The sequence below is a fragment of the Cervus canadensis genome, chromosome 1 (assembly GCF_019320065.1).
Source record: "Cervus canadensis isolate Bull #8, Minnesota chromosome 1, ASM1932006v1, whole genome shotgun sequence".
Classification (NCBI taxonomy): domain Eukaryota; kingdom Metazoa; phylum Chordata; class Mammalia; order Artiodactyla; family Cervidae; genus Cervus; species Cervus canadensis.
Genome location: NC_057386.1, coordinates 113,776,392 through 113,792,093, shown reverse-complemented (window position 1 = coordinate 113,792,093; position 15,702 = coordinate 113,776,392). Strand labels below are relative to the sequence as shown.

Sequence of the window (15,702 nt, the reverse complement as noted above, 5' to 3'; positions counted from 1 at the left end):
GCGAGCCACAGCCAGTGAGAGCCTGCAGGCAGCAGTGAAGACCCAGCACAGTCAAAAATAAAGGATAAATGCCACTGAACTGCTTGCTTTAAAGTGATCGGTTTTAGCTATGTGAAATTCACCCAATTTTTTTTTTTAGGTGCAGCCACTATGGAAAACAGTATGTAGGTTTCTGAAAAAAACTAAAAATAGGGTTGCCATATGATCCAGCAATCCCATTCCTGGGCACACACCCAGACAAAACTATAATTCAAAAAGATACACGCACCCCTGTGTTCATAGCAGCACTATTCACAAGAGCCAAGACCGGAAGCAACTTAAGGGTCCATCAACAGATGCACGGATAAAGATGCGGTACATATTTAAATGCAATATTACTCAGCCACAAAAAAGAAATAATGCTATTTGCAGCAACATGCATAGACCTAGAGATGACCATATTAAGTGAAATAAGTCAAATAGAGAAAGACAAACATATATGATATCACTTGTATATGGAATCTAAAATATGACATAAATGAACATAGTTATGAACCAAAAACAGACTCATAGTCACAGAGAACAGACTTATGTTTGACAAGGGATGGGAGGGAAGGATTGGAGCCTGGGATTAGTAGATGCAAACTAGTATATATAGGATGGATAAACAACCAAGTCCTACTGTACAGCATGTGAGACTAGATTTGATATGATAAACCATAGCAGAAAAAATACGAAAAAGAATGTTTAGATCTATAACTGAGTCACTTTGCCAGACAGCAGAAATTAACCCAACATTGCAAATAAACTATGCTTCAATAAAATACTTTTTTTTTTAATTTAAAAGGAGGTACAGTAGGGTGAGTACTCAGAGGCACCAGGCAGGTTGATGATAGAGTTGGAATTGGAACCCTGGCCACCTGGGCCAGCTGAGTTTCTCCAGGGAAAGAGAAATCAGAGTTTTTCCTGGACACGTTACCCCTGTCAGAATTCCTGGGATATCTTGGACTGTGGGGTGGGGGGGTGGGGGTGAAGGCATGATGAGCCCCAAACTACCTAGCTCACAGAGACTCATGAAAACAGGTGAGGCAACCACCTGGGCCAGCTTACAGGAGGCAGCTATATGCTGAAATGCATCTCTGGGATGATGGCACCTATTCCTGTTGCCATGGCGACCAGCACTTTGTTCTAAGCTGCTCAAGCCACTTTCGAGGGAGGCAGAAGACACTGACACTTCCTTCTGGGGAGCCATCCGCTGCTCTTATCCGCCTGTGGGCCCCCCGGGGGCCCAGGGTAACACTGGAAATGTCCCCTGGAGGCTGGGGTTCTTGGCGAGTTGTGGTGAGAATGACATTCTACCATTTTGGAGGTGGACCCTGCCACGTCCTGGGTCTACTTGCAGGATACGGTGAGGGTCGGAGACAAGAAGGATGCCAGCTCCCCACAGACATCAGACTAGACGTGGGCCCCAGAGCGGGTGGTGGCAGTACCTGGAGCATTAAAGGAGATGATGGAGGCTACTGTGGGTCCCGCCCCTTCCCAGGATAATGGCAAATTCGAGGGAAGTTTTTGTTCACCGCAAAGGTGCTCTGTGGCTGGACAGAGAAAAGGCAAGGGACCAACGGAATCCCACGGGAGAGCCAGTTTGAGCTATCTGAGATAAAGAAATCAGAGAACCAGGGACCAAGGGCAGCAGGCAGGACCACGCCTCTCGGGTTCCTGTACCTGCTGGACATGGGGTCTGTCCTCTTCGGCATCACTCAGTCTACGGCTCACGCTGAACCCACCTCGCTTAGACACAGTCTTCCCAGTAAGCCCACAGCAGCTTCTGATTATTTCTTTTACTCCCCTCTTCCTCCTGCTGTCCTCCTGGAAAAGATATCCCTGGAAACAAAGTTGCTTGGAAATGGAATCACGGACCCCTTATCATTCATCTCTGGGAAGCCCCAGGAAACAGGAGAAGCGTTGAAAATTTGCGAGTGGCAAGTGTCAATTTTTTTCCCTCAAATGGATATTGGAAATGATGGGCGGATCCTCAGGAGAATTTGGGAACTGATTATGGAATAGGTGGTGCTTGGGAATACTATTTTTCTTTTTTTTAAAGAGTGACCCCTATGCATCCCCTATGTTCGTTTGGAGCTAGTCATGCTGAAGCTCATTTCCTCTTTTGTGTGTGGTCCGGTGATGCAGGGCAAAGTCGTAGACCTGTAATGACGGGGGTTTGGCTGTGGACTCTGGGGCCATGCTGTGCCTGGACGCCCATCTTGACTTCTCTCTAACAGCTCCACATGAGTCTTGCTTATGTGGTGGGACGGCTGACTCAGTTGGGGTGAAGGCAGAATCTGGGTCCCGCCATGGCAACTGCATAGTTCCTGCAGTGGCCTTGGCTGTGCACACTGGAAATGTGCTCTAGGTTTTGTTGAGTTGGGTCTGGATTTTCTGAAGAAAAGAGATGTGTAGTGTAGTTAATCGCTAATAAACCTGGGACCTGAGCTGGTGGGTTCAAATCCCACCTGGATCTCTTACCAGGAACCTGGGCGGCTCTTGTTGCCTCTCTGAGCCTTAATGTCCTTTTCAGAGCCATGGAGATGATAAATAATATACGCAGAGGTGTGAAAATGAAAGGAGATGTCATTGGAATTAAAATGTGTTTTGAGTGTTTTGAGCCCTTACTAAGTGCCAGGCAGTCCTAAGCTTCTCTCCCCACAGGTATTCCTGCATTTAACCCCCACGACCCTTTGAGGTGAGCTCCAATATTACCTCTACTTCCTAGTCTAGGAAATTGAGTCTCAGAAAGGGAGTGATTTGTCTCGGGTCATCCACCAAGGGGCATGGATAGAGCTGACCCAGGATAGCTGGCTGTAGAGACCACTGGAATGGCCTGGCACAGTGGTTCTCAAGCGTCAGCATCCCCTGGAGGGTTTGTTAAAACACGGATCTCTGGGCCCCCACGCCTGCGTCTTTGATCCAGTAGCTCTGCAGAGAGGCAGAGAATCTCCATTCCTAACGCGTTTCCAGGTGATGTAATGGTGCTTCCCTAGGACCCGGTCTCCAGCGACTGCTCTGGGACCATTTTCTAACACTCTTGTTGGTGCGCTTAGTCGCTAAGTCACGTCCAACACTTTTGTGACCCCGTGGACTGTAGCCCGCCAGCCTCCTCTGTCCACGGGGTTTCCCAGGCAAGAATACTGGAGTGGGTTGTCATTTCCTTCTCCAGGGGCTCTTCCCCACCCAGGGATCGAACTCGGGTCTCCCGCATTGCCGCAGATTCTTACTGCTCTAGAAAAAAATAGTAGGTAGGAAAGAGAGGGCAGGCTGGGGGAAAAGCCACACCTCTAAGTTGTTAGGCCTAGTGGTGTAGTGGCACGAACAAGCCTGTGAGGTCTCAGACCGGGGTTCAGGTATTGACTCCACCACGACCACGGGCGGGGTTAATAGAGAGGCGCACACCCAGGCCGTGCAGATTAATGGAGAGGCACTCCACCCCCTTCCTCCCGCCCCGGCTCCAGGCGTCTACTCCCCCGGTCCGCAGTCGCGCGCCGCTCGCCTCTCCATCCCTGGTCCAGTTCACCCTGGCAAGCGTTGCCATGGCAGCGCCGCGGGCTGGGATGCGGGAGGCCGAGCGCGCTACCCAGCTCGCCTCTTTGTGCCGCGGGGGTGTCGGTGCGCTGCCCCCGCACCCGGCCGCACCCGCCACTCAGACCCCGACCCCCAGGACGGGGTGAAGGGTAGGGTGTGGGGTTGCAGGGGCGCGGGGAGGCGGGAGGAGGGCCGAGGGGAGGGCCGGGGGTGGGGCGCCTCCGCCCGCCAGCCGCTCCCGCATTAAAATTTCATGGGCGCTGCAGCAGCTACAAAGACGACGCCGGCTGCGCTCGGGGGACCAGAGGGAGGGAGGCTGCGGACGAGGGCGGGGAGGAGTTTGCGATGGGAGGCGCCTGCAGGGGCTCCCCCAGTTCTGCGCTGTGAGCCGGGGCACAAAGAGCCCTCTGCACTGGAGCCGCAGGACCGCGGACCCGAGGTAAGCCGCCGCCCCGTTCTAACAGCCCTCCCTGCCCAAGCACCCTTGTCTGCGCGCCGGGAACAGCCTAATTTCCCCGAGGCTGGCGTCGAGGGTAGGTCCCAGGGTCCCAGGCTGGGACAAACCTTGCCTGGGGTGGCAAACCTTGCCTGAAGCTGCCCTCATTTGTTGGACGAAGAGCTTCTCCAGTCCGCTGTTGTCAAATGCACCCGACCCCAGCCTGGGTGGGGCATGGGGAAGAAGAGAGGAGTTTGCAATCCGAGTCTAGCGCCCATGGGGGTCTTGCAGTCATGATTTGATGGGGGAACAAAGACCCTCCCTTCCCCCCGCTACCGGACAGAACAGGAGAAGTCGGTCCCCCTGAACCTTTTCCGCCCACCAGAACCAGCCAAGCCTTGAAGGGACCCTCCGTGGTCTCAGAACTGGAGGTGGGGGATGGGAGGGTGGAGCAGGGTTCTTGAGCCCCCCACCCCCGTTGTCTCATACCAAGCTCCCCCCCAAGCCCCCACCCTGGCACCTGCCAATTCTCCACTTCGGGACTCAAATGCCAGATGTCCAGTGTCCAAAGGGATGCAGGGGGCCGGAAAACCTCTTCACTGAGAATAATGGTATCGATAATGATAATAATACATCAGGTTGAGGAGAGCTCTCTGCCAGCAACAGCTGAGTGAGTTGCGTGCATGTCCACAACAGTCCCCGGAGGTGGTAAGCGTCCCATTTTAAAGATGAGGAAACTGAGCTCCAGAGGTTAGCGACAGGTCCAAGGTCACACAGTCAGGGATTTTTGAATTCAGATAGGTGCCACTCTAAAGCCCACGTTGTATCCTTAAATGGGTCTGCAGAGCCCCCCGAGCCCCCAGCTCCTCGCCTACATCTCTCCCGTACGTTCTCTAGGGAGGCTGGGGATTTGGGAGGGAGGGGGCCGATCTCTGCTCTCCCCCACTGGAGGACCCTCGGCTAGAGACACTGCATCTCGGCTGTGAGAAATGGGAGGCTGGGGGCTCCGTATTCCCCACCCTCATCCTCCGGGCTCCAGGCCGGTGGCTGCCCTGTGCCCGGGCTGCTGGCGCTCTCACCCCACTGCAGTGCCGGCGCGGGGAAACCGCCCCCACCTGCTGCTGGGGGCGGAGGGGGTAGGTGGTAGTGCGGGGAAGGGCGGAGAGAACGGCTTTGTTTTTCTCGGTGCTCAGCCTCAGACTGAGTGAGACCCGGGGCTCAGCGGCTCCTTCGGGCGACCGACAGCGCCGTCCCCATCTGGGAGAGCCGGGGAGCTTCGCGATTGCCGGGCCTGGTGGGGGAGGGGAGGGATGAGTAATTCCACTCGACAGACGGGAAACCTGAGGACAGCGGTTCTCAGACTTCAGGGGCGTTGCTTCAGGTACGGCAGATGTCCGGGCCACGTGGCCAGGGGATGAGTCAGCAGGGCTAGGGTGGGGCTGGGCATCTGGAGGTTTACTCAGACCCCCTCCTCCTCTTCATCGTGCAGATGGTCAGACCTCTCCCCTCACCCCCGGCCCAGAACCACTCTGGGTAAAAAGGTATCCCCGGGGACACTTGGGCAGAGGTTAGCGTTGGGTGGCCTCAAGCTCATCCCACACTGAGGTTGGTTAATTTCATGTTGAAAGAATTTTGAGGGTATCCAACTCTTTGCGACCCCATGGACTGTGTAGCCCGCCAGGCTCCTCTGTCCATGAAATTCTCCAGGCAAGAATACTGGAGTGTGGGTTGCCATTCCTTTCTCCAGGGGATCTTCCTGACCCATTTCCAACCCGAGGACCAAATTCCTGACCCAAGTATTGAATTCCCAACCCAGGAATCGAACCCCAGGTCTCCCGCATTGCAGGCATATTCTTCACTGTCTGAGCCACCAGCAAAGCCCGTTTTAAGGGTAACATTCCTATGGCTCTCTTGCCCACCTATTTTGTACTTTAATGATGCTGGCCATTGAGAAAGTCTCTGAAATCTACCCTACACCTTCTTGCTGCATTTTAGGTCCATCTCTCCACTCCTTCAGGGAGGAGGGAGGTGAATTCTTTGGAGTCCCTCAAAGGAACCGTAACTTCCCACGAGATTTAGAAGGACCACTCTCTCCACTGGTATTCAAAATGAATTCAAACATGAAATTTTTTTGGTGACCTTTAAGATGAACATAGTAAGTTTAAAAGAATGCATGATAATTATAGGAGATTTGGAAAACACTGAAAACAAAAGGGATGAAAAGTCCAAAACTCTGTCATCCAAGAATAACTACTCTCTTTACCATTTTTACGTATTTCCCTGTGGTACATTTTCTGTGCTTGAAAATACTAAGTGAATTTGTGCTCTGTGTATAATGCTTTTAAAAGGCTTCATCAGAGGAGTTTCTCCATATTTTTATGCCCTTGGCAGAAATCACTGTTAACAGGGTTGGTGTCTCCTTATTATTGGTCTTGCCAGTTGTTTTTTAAAATCTTCTTCTTAAGGATCCTTTCTCTGGACCTCATCCCTGCTTCTGCCCAGGGCAGGATTCTGCTCTTTGAGTTGATCCCTCTTCCAGGCAGCCTGCTGCTGCTACTAAGTCACTTCAGTCGTGTCCGACTCTGTGCGACCCCATAGATGGCAGTCCACCAGGCTCCCTCCTCCCTGGGATTCGCCAGGCAAGAACACTGGAGTGGGTTGCCATTTCCTTCTCCAATGCATGAAAGTGAAAAATGAAAGTGAAGTTGCTCAGTCGTGTCCGACTCTTCGCGACCTCATGGACTGCAGCCTACCAGACTCCTCTGTCCATTGGATTTTCCAGGCAAGAATGCTGGAGTGGGCGCCATTGCCTTCTCCACCAGGCAGCCTAGTGCGGTAGAAATAGAAGGCACCGAGTTACAGGGATCTGTGTCGAATCCTCCCCCCACCCTACGCTCTGTGTCAGTTTCAGGAGGAAGTCATTTCCCTTCTCTGAGCCTCAGTCTCCTCATCTGCAAAATGGGAATCATAATACTTGCCTTTAAAAGGCGATTGTGAGGCTCTGAACCTGTGCGTGAAAAGTGCCCAACACCTAGTACAGACTTGGAAGCTTTAGTGCCTCCACTCTCAGCTCAGGTCACTTTTACTGCCCCTGAATCTTGTAGAGACATCTAGTTATTTGCTTTCATTTGTATTGGGCTTGTTGGTTTCTCTCCTGGGTGGACCTCAGGCTGTTTGAACAGTGGTGTTTCTGGGGCATTGGGGCCATTGTGCAGGCTCAATGGGCTGGGGAACAACTTAAAGGCTAGTCCTTTGTTTGGAAGGGATCCTTCCCCTCCTCTCTGAGGCACAGCTCATCTGTCAGCTGGAGCTCCCTGGAACAATAGGCAGCGATGCTCAGTAGAGGCAAAGGCCGGCAGAGGGTGACATCTGTCCCCTCATCCCTCACCAGGCTGACCGGATCAGACGAGGCAGGTGTCCCTTGCTCCCTTGGGGTGACAGGTGGGCCCCTCTGGAAGCTACTGGGCGAGTCATGGAGGGGAGGGAGGGGCTGAGCTAACCTGTGCTCAGAGGGGTGGGGTAGATGATTACTGGTAACCGGCTCCAGCTGCCATTTGTTAACTGTTAACCATCTGCCATTTGTTAACCAAAGTTCTTGCTGGGAGTTGCCGCTTGGAGACCTCACGGAAAGGCTGAGAACTGGGCACTACAGATGGGAACTGGAGGCTCAGAGAGGTGAAGTGATTGGCTCAGGGTCAGACAACAGGTTAGTTGTAGAGCTGGGATTTGAATCTAGAACTAGTCTGGCTCTGAAGTGTGTATCTGAAACTACTATAGTACGCCGCCTCTTCTCCTAAAAGGGAACATGATCAGTTGCCTCAAGACCATGGAAGCCACTGGAATAAACTGACCCAGATGGTTTAGCTGTTCCGGTGAGTTCTCTCACAGTAACACTGACAGCCAGTGTTTGCACTTGACACAGCCTTGCAGGTCTTTTCTCTTTTAACCCCCACCTCCATATCAGAAGAGAAGCCTTCTCCCCCTTAGGGCCTCAACAGGCCTAGTTAGAATCCAGCTGCATCCTTTTCTTGCTGGGTGATCTTGGAGCAAGGCACTGGACTCTGAACCTCAGTTTCCTCATCTGTAAAATGGGAGTAAAAAAATCCAACCCATTGTTTTTTCAGGTAAAGGCGTTCCCCCCTACCCGCAGCTCAGGGGTCCCCTTGTTTGAGGGAGGTGTGGATACCAAAGCTCCCCTTTTGTGTAGGTTTGTAGTTGAATGTGTCGTGAGATGGTGTTGTGCGCATGTGCAGAAGCCTCTCTCTCCCTCTGCAAGTCTGCCACAAGGCGCCTTACACACCCTCTTATTCCCAGGAGTTGCCATCATCTCCCAGCACGCACTCATCCACAGCAATGCAGGCCAGCGTCTCTCTGATGCCTCAGCTCTCTGAGCAGCTATTTTATTCCAGAGTCAGGGAAAAAAAAAAAGCCCTCAAACCCAGGGGGATCCTAAAATGCAACCAAATGCATTTCCCTGGCAGCTTTCCCTCCATTACGACAATCAGCACTGAGTGTAGGGGGAAAATTGAGTATCCGTGGATGGTATTAATGAGCAGTGTGGACAATGGTAGTCATAATAATGTAAGAAAAGAAGAGAATGCAAGATGAGAGATACTAGTTACCACCTCATGTAATCCGCACAACAGCCCCAGGATGGCAAGCACTATTATCATCCCCACTGTGTGGATGAGAGGGCCAGCTAGAGAAGCAACGCTGCTGGTCAGGGTGCCAGAGCGGGACCGGAAGCCCATGTCCTTTCCCGCACCCTTGGGTGTTCTGGTTGGCACTGGCCCCACCAAGGTACCCTGTGGTTTCTCATTTCTCTTCCAATCTGCATCCCAGGAGATCAGTTCTGGCAAATGCTGTGATTTCAGAACACAGGCTGGCATCTACTCTCCAGCGCACCCACGGCTACATTTCCCACCCCATCTTTCCTCCTCTCTCTCGATGACAGCTGGAGGCATCTCCCCACCCACCCGTGTGGTTCCGGACACATTCACGTGGCCGCCGTGACCCTTCCAACATCAAAGGAGTAACCGAGGTGATCCTTCCTCTCCTTCTGTGTGTTCCTGGGGCTGGGGGAGGCCAGTCTCAAGCTGTGTGGTCAGGCCCACCACGAAACCCACATGTGTGGGAGAAAACTTGTAGATTTCAGAGGCAGGAGGGACCTCTAGGGTTCTCTGGGGTCCAGTCCCTCAACCAAGGCTTCCCTGATGGGACTCCTGACCTTGGCTTGAAGCAGGGGTGGGGTGGGGCCTGTTGTGGGCTAGTGGGAACTGCGATGCTGGGGCCTGGGAGCCCACCACTGGGTCTCTGTGTGGCCTTTGGTCTGACCCTTCTTGAGTCGTGCCCTCTGTCATCAGTTCTAAGTGATTTTTGAAAAGCGAACTATACTGAGGGATGATTTACATGCCATAAAACCCACTCATTTAAAGCATACATTTCGATATTGATGGAGAAGGAAATGGCAACCCACTCCAGTACTCTTGCCTAGAAAATCCCATGGACAGAGGAACCTGGTGTCCATGGGGTCGCTAAGAGTCAGACATGACTGAGCGACTCCACTCACTCACTCACTCGATATTGATGAAGGTACACAACTGTGTGGCCACCACCACAATCAAGATATCAGACAGTTGCATCACCCCAAAGTTCTGCTGTTAAATCACCTCTGAGCCTCAGGAAACCACTGAACTGGATTAGACATTTTCCCAAAAGTTTCATCATCAGGGACTCTGTTGTGCTTGACTTTTTTGTCTTTTTTGCTCAGCATAATGTTTTTGAGGTTTAAACTTGCTATTGCCTGTGTCAGCAATTCAAGCCCCCTTTTTGGGTCTAACTTCATGAAGGCATATCATATAACTCATCCACTTCGAGTGCACAATTCAGTTGAGTTTTCGTCATTTTACCAAGTTCTGCACCCATCGCTACAAATCAGTTTTAAAACCCTTCCACTGGCCCCATAAGATCCCTCACCCCATTTACCGCTAATCCCCAGCCCACTCTTAATCCCTGGCAGCCTCTAGTCTGCTTTGTCTGTATAGGTTTGCCTTTTCTGGACATTTCATATAAATGGAAATCATACAGCCTGTCTTGGGCCTGCCTTCCTTCATCCAGTTATACTATTTTTGAAGTTTGTCCTTGTATGTAGCAATAGCTTGTCCCTTTTTATCGCTGAGGAGCTTTTATTAATACTATATGTCTGGACTACCAACAACAATTACAAGCTTATTTATCCATCCATCAAGACAGGGGATTTATATTTGATCTGTGCTTCCTAAGTGGGGTATATACACCCACCGCCCCAGGAGGCTTATAACCCTGCAGGATAAATATGGCCCATCAGTGTTACCGCCAGATTTATCCAAAGTTTAAATCATTAACTGGGGAGGATAATTTTTGCGAACATGCCCTGTGTGCCAGACACTGGCTGAGCCTTTGAGAATAATTAGCCTTGAGTCACACGCTGGGGACGTGGGGTCTGGAAGCCATCGCCTCACTCACGTTTGTTTGACCTCAGAGCCCTTTATACCCTCCTAGACAGCTTGTCAGCTTGATACAGGAGCTAAAGCTTTCACTGAAACCTCCGTTGATTTATTCGTACCAGGGAGTCTGGGTTCACAGGGTCAGGGCAATGGGTTGTTATTGTATTTAAACAATGTTCCTCTGAGTGGTGCAGGGTCTGTTCACAGAGTGCAAGCAAGTTCCTGAGACAGAGGAGAAGGAAGGGAATTTCCGGGCTCTTCGGGATGTTCAGGACCACACTGGGAAGCAGCCTTGCAGATAAGTATTCAAACTTCCCAGCCCACAGCCTACCAGCCTGCCCTCTCCTGCCCTCTCCTGGTCCGTGGAGCAAAGTACAGCATCCCTGAATCCCTAAGTCCAGGGAGAAATCAGTGCTCCAGCTCATTTGCTTTCCTATCCCTAAGATACAAAGAAAAAGCTTGTCCCCATTTTATGGGGCCCCAGAGAGTAATTTTCCTACCCCACTTATGACATCAAGGGCTAGTGTTTTACAAACTCCACCCTCAGGGACTTCTGAGGAGCTGAGTTTGGTAACTTCATCTTGAGCACCTGTAGATCTGGTGTCAGGAGGAGACTGGGGCCTCCCGGGGATTTGGGCTGGCCCTTCCCTTCTTGGTTCTCGTCCTTTGTCGTCATGTTTATAACACTTGGCTAGGGCTCCTTTTCTTGCCTGGCAGTCAAGTGGGGACCTTGGCGCTGTGACCCCAGGGCACATGCTTCTTGGTTTAAGGGTCTGAGTACATCTCCAGCTCTGGGCCCGGGCCCTCAAGTCCAAGTGCTGACAGCAAGCTCTGAGAATACAGTGGAAGGGCCCAGGCCTGCCAGCGGATGAAGATAACTTTGTTGCTGTTTGCTGTTTAGTCCCTAAGTCATGTCCGACTCTTTGCCATCCCATCGACTGTAACTCCTCTGTCCATGGGATTTTCCAGGCAAGAATACAGAAGTGGGTTGCCATTTCCTTTTTCAGGGAATCCTCCTGACCCAGGGATCCAACCTGCATCTCGTCTCCTGCATTGGCAGGCGGATTCTTTACCACTGGGCCACTGGGGAAGCCCTAAGATAGCTGAGCTGTCATCAGAAGAAAAGCTTGGGAGATGGTCCTGGCTCAGGATCTGTGGGCATTCTCTGGTCTTCTCCACACTGGAGACAGTCGCTAAAGAGCCCCAGCCCACCATCTGGCTCCCCAAGTTTTATCTGGGGCATCAGAAAAGATAGGAGATGAGGGCGGGGGGGGGGTGGGCAGAAAGATAACTGAGGTTGGGCCTTCTGCTTCCCATCCTCTGCCTCAAACTGCGGGTGGTTACTGCACTTTGGGTGAATGTCGGGACTGGGAGGACCTCGGGACCCAGAGGGAGGGGCCACTGGTCCAGCTCGAGCTGGGATCAGATGTCCAGCTTCCTGCCCGGGGCTCGCCCTGCTCTCTCCGGGGCCCCATGTTGGTGTTGGCAGGGAACAGGGAGGTGTTCTGGGGAGTGAGGGGTTTTCTGGGGTGGGAGGAAGGGAGGTGGGGGTGGTGCGCCTGGGCCCAGCCTCCCCGCCTCCGGCCGGGGCTGTCTCCTGAGCAGAGAGGTCTGGCCCGGGCTGGGGAGGGGGCCCGGGTGCGGTTTTCGCCTGTGTCTCGGTTGGCTCTTTTGTCTTCCAGGCTGGGGCTGTGGGGGGTCTCCGTGGGGCAGGAGCTGGGATCAGGACACTGTCTGGTAAGCCTGGGTAGGGGGTGGGGGAGGGCGCTCCATTGAGTTTCGTTTCCCCCACTTGGGCCCTTCCCCGGGTATCCAGGCCCGGCCCAAACGCTCCTGCCGGAAGCTGGGGGGCTGAAAGGCTTGTTGCGTGGGGCCTTGGTGGAGGTGGTGGGACGGAATCACGACCACGGCGGGCAGGCCCACAGCACAGATTTCAGCACGTGCCTTCATTCAGCGCAGACGGGGACCGAGCGCCTTCTCCCGGATAAGTGGAGGATTCGGAGGCCAACGTGAGATGTGGTCCTGCCCTCTCAGATCTTCGTGTAAGAACGTGCTTTATCACCGTCCCCGTGAGGGAATGAGCTCCCCGTCCTGGGAGGAGTGCATGTGCGTGTGTGTGTGTGCCGGGGAAGGGTGGTGCAGAGACCCCCTCCCCCAGCGGGAATGTCTAAAGGGAAGCCGAGCCTCCCGAGGACTCTGAAGGCCCTTTCTGCCCACCTGGACCCTTGCTTCTCATCCACCTGTGATGCCCGCAGGGTGGGCTCTGCGCTCTCTCTGTTGCTTCCATACCCCCGTGCTGGCCCTGGCAAGGCGGGGCGCCGTCTCTATGTGTTACTAGCATCCACGGCCCCCGCCCTCCCCTGTCTCAGCGTTGGCGGCACAGGAGGGAGACGGGGGTCTCTGAGGGTGTCCCCCGGGTGTGGGTTGGCCTCGGGTGGAGGCCGGGCCCTCCTCCTCACTTGCTGTGCCCCCTTCAGGCGGCGCTGCCCCGGCTGCGTCTCTAGGACTCCTGGCCCGCTGTCCTCCTGGAGCCCACGGGAGCCTGGACTCTGGCCGTGGTGACACTGGAGCAGTCTTCGCTGGTTTTCTGGAACCCTGGACAGCTCCCCGAAGATCTCATCCTTCCGAACTTCTGAAGCCTCCCCTGGATAAAGGCCCCTCCTGGTTGGTGCTCGGCTGAGGACAGGACCCGGCTCTGGCGGAGCGTGAGGGAGGCTGGCAGCCCGCTGTCCATCCCCTCTGCATCTGCCTGGACCTGCCTGCCTGTCCCAGACCCGTCCAGGACTGGGGGCCTTTTCTGAGCCCGTGAGGACCTCACTGCTCCTCCCATCCCCGCTGGTGACCAGGTGGATCTTGGCCTGGGCCCAGGCCCCACTGACCACACCTTCCCTGAGGCTGGGTCTCACAGGACCTACAGGACAGGGGCAGGGACCTGCCGGTGGGCCGTCAGGGACGAGCTGCCCGCAGGCTGGAGGGTGGACGCGGCTCGGGAGTCAGTGGGCTGGGGCCTGTTTTGTGCCCTTTGCGTGTGAGTGATTCTCATTTCTTTGGGGGCTTCTGGGGTTCTTCTTCCTGGCTTCTCTCCCTGATGGTCACCAGGAGGAGGCAGTCTAGGCCTCGGGGGGAGCTTGGGCCTTCCCCTAATGCTGTGGAGCTCTGGGAGGGGTTATCCTGAAAGGAGAGGGTTTCCAAGAGAGGAGAAGACCCTGGCCAGGGGGCTTGTGAGAAGGAGACAGACCCTGGACCTGGCTCCTGACATCCAAAGGGAACAGTCCGGAATCAGCCTCACCCTAGCCCAGTCTCAGACCCCTGCTCCTGGTCGCCCCCATCCCTGGGAAGCAGAGACGGGCAGGGCAGGCTGCACACAAGTGCGGCTTCCCCATCACCGGGCTGTGGGCTCACTCACACGCCCTCCCCTTCTCCAGTCGCCCCAAGGGGCCGGCCTCAGTGCTTGCAGGAGGGCGGCCATGGCCTTCCATGGAGAAGCTCAAGAGCCTGACGTCCTTTTCCTGGGGCAGGAAGGGGCGCTGCCATAACAGAACTCCACCCCTGGATGGCTGAACTGCAGAAATGTATTTTCTTATAGTTCTGGAGGCTGGAAGTCCAAGACCAAGGTGGCAGGGATGGTTTGTGGTGAGGCCTACCTCCTTGGCCGGCAGATAGAACCTTCTTGCTGTGTTCTCACATGGCCTTCTCTCTGCGCATATGCAGAGAGAGAGAGAGTGTGAGAGAGAGAGGAGAGAAATAGATATCAGACATCTCTTCCTTTTCCTGTAAGGGCACTGGTCCTATGGGGTTAGGGCCTCATCCCTGTGACCTCATTTAGCCTTAATTACCTAAGCCAAAGCCCTTCCTCCAAATAGAGTCACATCAGGGCTGTGAATATGGAGGGAGATGCAATTCAGTCCATAGCAGGTGGTCACCACAAACCTGGAAGCTGGTGCCATCTCCCCTTTAGAATTCCCACCCCCGATGGGGACGGGAAGGAGAAGCAGAGGCATGGGAAGCAGAAACAGTGTGGCAGGTCCTGTGCGAGGGTGGCCCTGGGAGCCTTGGAGAGACACGCAACTGGCCGAACCCAGAGCAGTGAAGAGGAGCCCCCCTGGGGAGAAAAGGGTCCTGTGAAGAACTTGGGCTTTGGAGCCTGAGGGCTACGCTCTGAGGTGCAACCTTGGGCAAGTCACCTCACCCCTGTGAGTCCGATTGCCACTCTGAAGCAGGAGCCATCTGCTTCCCCGGGGACTGGGGCACAGGGAGAAGTCAGTGAGATCTCACGACTGGCACAGCGCCTGACTCTTAGTAGGTGCTCAATAAATACTCCCGTCTGTCTGGGAGTTTGGATTTAGGGCTTCTCTCTTTTGGGCACCCTGGACTGTAAACTCCGCATCTTTGATCCAGAGGCATTTCTGACCAGTGCTTCCCCAACTGTATCTTTTTGTTTGTTTTTGGCTGTGTGGGGTGGCATGTTGGATCTTTGTTCTTGGACCAGGGGTCGAACCTGTGCTCCTGGTGTTGAGAGTGCAGAGTCTTAACCCCTGGACTGTCAGGGAAGTCCTCCCCTCTTATATCTTTAATATCCCTCTCTAATCAGATCAAGGATCTACTGCATGGCATGGCCTCCACAGTAGCTCTGAATGCTTCCTGGGGAGTTTAATATCTACCCTTCTTATCAGAATTGAGCACCTACTGTGAGTCCTTCCCTGTGCTACTCATTTGAGGGGGATATAAGTGCCGATATAGCCATGATTCAAGCCTGCAGGATCTCACAGCCATGTCAAGGGGGAGAAAACCAGTCCACCCAGAGAATGAGAGGATGGGGCAGAAAACAGTCTCCTGAGGCACAGGTTCTGAGGGCTTGGGTGGGTGGGAGGGAGACCCCAGAGTAGGCTGGAAAGGCTTCCCAGGGAGGCTGAACCAATCAGGACCTTGGGAGGATGAGAAAAATGTGGCTTAGCTGGGAGTTTTCCAAGGGAAATTAGGTAAGAGATTCCCAAAGTAAGTTCTAAGAGATGTCATTGCTCTTTAGAAAAAAAAAGAAATTAAACTCAGTAGGTTTCTGTAGTGCAGGACTTATCAGAGCCTTTAAAAGTGCTGATGGGAATTGTGAATACTCAAGGACAGACAGAGGACTAAGTATTTTCCCCCAAGCTTTACTGTCAACAAAACCCTTTTCTTATGGAGCATGATTTAGAACCGCAGAGTCTAGGCTGGGGTTTCTGTGGG

The 15,702-nt window shown here is 53.6% G+C and overlaps 1 long non-coding RNA gene across 4 annotated transcripts; it reads left to right on the top strand.

The window, feature by feature from the left end:
- Window positions 1-3,861: 3,861 nt before the first annotated feature.
- On the top strand, window positions 3,862-15,518 carry LOC122421638. Of its 4 annotated transcripts, none has more exons than XR_006263545.1 (5): window positions 3,862-3,997; window positions 8,949-9,035; window positions 10,687-12,216; window positions 12,439-12,521; window positions 12,957-15,518. It is a non-coding gene; the product is annotated as an uncharacterized LOC122421638 (long non-coding RNA). The 4 variants fall into 4 exon arrangements; XR_006263547.1 differs by having other exon boundaries at window positions 8,869-9,035; XR_006263543.1 differs by having other exon boundaries at window positions 8,837-9,035.
- Window positions 15,519-15,702: the final 184 nt, after the last annotated feature.